At 35.5% G+C, this 4,290-nt stretch overlaps 1 long non-coding RNA gene across 1 annotated transcript; it reads right to left on the bottom strand.

Moving 5' to 3' along the window:
• Positions 1 to 1,833: 1,833 nt before the first annotated feature.
• LOC120566344 lies at positions 1,834 to 2,712 on the bottom strand. Its single transcript, XR_005640381.1, has 3 exons — positions 2,673 to 2,712; positions 2,070 to 2,161; positions 1,834 to 1,962 (listed from the first exon to the last, which is right to left on the bottom strand). It is a non-coding gene; the product is annotated as an uncharacterized LOC120566344 (long non-coding RNA).
• Positions 2,713 to 4,290: the final 1,578 nt, after the last annotated feature.

Below are 4,290 nucleotides of genomic sequence, written 5' to 3' on the forward strand. Positions count from 1 at the left end.
ATTAAAGGAAAAATATCTATTTTAATACTTTTCCCTGCTCAACAGCAGTAAGTACGCTGTTCAGAAATAACCTGAAAAAGAATAAAATAAAAAGATGATCTTTGACCTTTTATAACAACTTTAAGGCAGCTTTATTTGTATAGCACATTTCAGCAACAGGGCAATTCAAAGTGCTTTAAGGGTTGACGTCTTTGGCTTCTTTACTCTTCAGGAAAATGTCTTCGTCTGCCCTTCTTCGGAGAAACGTATGGGCTGACCCATACCCAGAAAACATCCACTCTGCAAAAGATAGAACAATGTGTTGGATTTGTATTGAGCACAGTAGGTTTTGGGATGACATTTATGATACATCCTTCACTTGAATTTGTAATTCATGTCTTAAATGACATATTTCTGTGTCAAAATACAATTGAAAATTGAGAGAATGTATAGCTTTCAACCAAATTTGAGTTACACTCTAAAAAAAATTGGCTCAACTTAAAATAATTATGGTAACAATTTGCATGGACTTTTTTAAGTAGTTCCAACTCAGCCATTATTGAGTAAATTACGTGATTATTTTATAGTCAGACTAACTCAATTATTTAAGTACAATCAACATGACTAACAAGCTTAATTAAAGTAAATCTACTTAAATTTCATGAAAATGTTTAGGTTATATTAATTTCTTAATTTAGGCTATTTTAACTTATTTATTTTCCTTCCATTCTACTCAGAAATGTCCATGCAAATTGTTACCTTAACTTTGTGTTAGTAACTTAATACACTTTAGCCAGAATAAAATACACACAGCAATTCCTTTTTTATGATCAAACCTTTTATTGTAAAAGCAAAGTAAACATAAAAACTATATTATTATAGTACTATTTTATAACTTATAAACTAAATAAACATGCCTACTTAGACAAAAAATAAATAAATAAATTCACACCCAAATCAGTTTTAACAGGGAATGGTATGGAAAGCATTTCCCTACCCTTCACTTGTTTCGGCTGTGTAAACCAAGTCTCCTACTACGTTTAAGCTCCTTTTGCGGCTGCCAGCTGATGCTCTCTCCATCAATACTGGACCAATTAAAGATATTCTTTTCCCCATCCGTCTGGCACACACACACACACACAAACACACACACAGGGAAATAGGGCCCATGTTGAAAAATACCAAAGTTCCCCTTTAATCAAAATTAAAAGTGTGTTTGGGAGCTTCTAAGTCAAATAATTGCAGGCTTTTACAAGGAAGTTGCCCTTAAAAAAGGAACATGCTCAAATGATTAATTAATGTAAATTTTGGAGGACCAATCCCCTGAATCCAGTGCTTCATTCTCTGTGCATGTTAAAGAATAGAATTAAAAAAAAACAAAAAACACCATGCACCATGTGAAAAGGAATACATAAATTAAATGTTGCTGGTGTTGGAAAAAAAACATATTAAACAGCTACATGTATTCTCCATGGCGAATATAGAGGCATGTTTCCAAGGGACTTTGTAAATAGTGTCTGATACATATTAACACTTCCAAAAAACTGGCAAGAACACTAAGCATTGTAAGTAGGTGTACCTAATGAAGTGCCAACTGTCAACAGTGCAGGTGCTGTTTCTTACACAACAAAACTTTACAAACATAACAGAGCAACATATCCTGTTGAATTTGAGGACAGTTTAATTCTTCACATTTTTAGCACAGCAGTTACTTTTTAAAGACATTACCTTCGGACGGGCTTTCAGTCCATCCAGCTCAAGGAATATCTTTTGAAATACCTCAAAAGTATTTTTCAGTTCAATTGGGTAGCTGAGGGTGAGCCCGTATATCAGCCACATTAGCAAAGCACAGGCTCTGGGTACGTCCAGGTCTTGCAGGACTTCTGTTCCCTCAATGAAGATCCTCGCGCTGGGTGGATCAGACATGGTGGCACCTCTGGATATGACAATCTTCATCACTTCATTGACAGTATCCCCAGCATCCTGGCATAAGTAGGTCAGAATCAATTTCAGTGTTTTAGTCATCATACTTAAAATCAAGAGTAACACAAAGTACAGTGTGTCTGAACTTAAGTGTCTGATTTACCTACCAACTGCTCTGTAAAGAGATCCTCCTCCTTTTCTCTGAGATACACCATTAAGCCACAACAGCAACCTCTCTCCTTTTTTCCACAGACTCATCCTGTGAATACGAAAAGTATGCTAAACTGTTCCTCTATGAATTTGGGTTTTTAATAATTACATCACTAGGAAAAAAGACCAAAGAATGAGATTTATAAGAATTAGACTGTACAAATTAACAATCTGTATTGTTTTGAATTAAAATCAAATAATGAACTGATCAGTTAAAAAAATATATTTAAAATATTAAATCTGATGGCCATGTCTAAGTCTATATTGTTTTGCAAATTTTACAAATCCAATTCATTTGCAAAACTTGCTAGTCATGCAATAACATTAATGGCAGTTCAGTGCCAATTAACATCATTAAGATACCACTGCAAACAAAAGATACAAAAGACTGCTCTGAAGCATGGTGCTCTTAAGACAATAGCTAGCTAAAAGTATGCTAACTCAACAGTCGGTGAATTAGTTTAGGACAATCTACAACTTCAATGTTAGTGTGTGAAAACCAATTCTGTATGCTTATACAGTTAGTAAATGTTGCAAATAAAACAAAGAAAGATACTCACCAAGACACTTTTCTTGCAAACCCGTTTCTCCTGCTCTTCCTTTGTCTTGTAGAAGACTGGTCAAGCAGCAAAACATGTCCGGGCAAGTCCAGTACTGAACTCAGCTTTTGAAAGATGCTCAGTAGAATGACAAGTAGCACTAACTCAATTCTTTTCTCTTGTTAAGAAAAGGTAAAAGTGTTTATTTATAATCAATATGTATTTAAGTTGAGACACTTTTCATCATTTTCATTTTGATCTACTTCTTAAAATAAGTTATCAACTTACTAAAACATGTATATGTAACAAATTCATTTTTTTATGCTGTAAAAGCTCATGATTTTAAGATATACTTACTGATCCCATGAATGATTTGTTTAGAGTGTAGCCACTGCAAAGCATTGACACACACACATGTTCTTTCCTCTTTTAGTCTTCTTAACTCTTTGAGCTCTGCTCATGCTTCATATCCCTAAAATCAGTACAAACTAAATGAAACTAAAGGCTATTTAAGTCAATAAACCATAAAAATGTCATGAAATAATTAATACAAAAATAGGACACAGATCTAACTAAATGAACCCACGACATATTGATCCAAAAGATTTCTAAATGTAGAAACATGTCTCTTAACACTCCAGAAGTTATTGGAACTTTGTACATTTGTTTAGTTTTGCAGATATGCTAATTTTTATGTGTGTATGAGTGTAAAGGCGGTTTGATGGTTTCATCTGCAATAGGAATGGCGTCACATGGTTTTGCATCGGACGTCATGTAGCGCGATGCCGTTGTCACAATGACACGACAAACTAACGCCTTAGCTTTCTGCTGCAAAAAGAATGAACTCTCTAGCTGTTATGGTTTTTATTTTATTATTATATAATTTTTTCCTTGCTTATTTTCAGTGGGATCTTACTGTATTTTTACAAATGTTTATCATGTGAAGCACTTTGTGACTTTGTCTGTAAAAGGTGCTATATCAAATAAACGTATTATTATTATTTTAGATCGATTTATACAGGATCGGCCCCCGACGGGAGGCCCGTTCTCTAGGTCTTAGCCGTGGCCTCGCTAAAGTGTTTGTAATAAGTTCTTAAACAGCTCGAAGCCAACAACAGGGCCAACTTATAGCATACAGCTAGCTTTAATGTAACGTTGAAAGCCAGATTAGGCTGCACTCCAGCTGGAAAAAAAAAGCATTCATAAGATATTTTTACCTTTTAGGTTTGAGTCCCACAGTCATGGGAAGGTCGGGCAAACTCTGCTTTGTGCGGAAACTGAAGAGGAGGAATCGTGAGTTCAGAAATTCTTGGCTCTCTATGTGTATGTAGCAGATTTCCTTTAGCGAGGCCACACTGTGGCATGCTCCTTTTATGTCAGCTGTATCCTCTCAGCTTCATACTGAGGACACAGAAATGGCAACGAGGCACAGAAAAGACACATTAGAGAAGCACCTTGCATTGATTTCAATATGTCCTGCCATCAAAAAGACAGCTGGTCGCACTCTTGCCAACTCTTGGTCCTCCATCGCTGAGAAAAGAGGCTTTGCTGCGACCTACTTTCACTTGTTTTTATCTCTACAAAGCTTTAGGTGTACTAAAGGCGCCTAAACGTCATAACACACACACACACGCACACA

This window comes from Perca fluviatilis, chromosome 10, assembly GCF_010015445.1.
Source record: "Perca fluviatilis chromosome 10, GENO_Pfluv_1.0, whole genome shotgun sequence".
Classification (NCBI taxonomy): domain Eukaryota; kingdom Metazoa; phylum Chordata; class Actinopteri; order Perciformes; family Percidae; genus Perca; species Perca fluviatilis.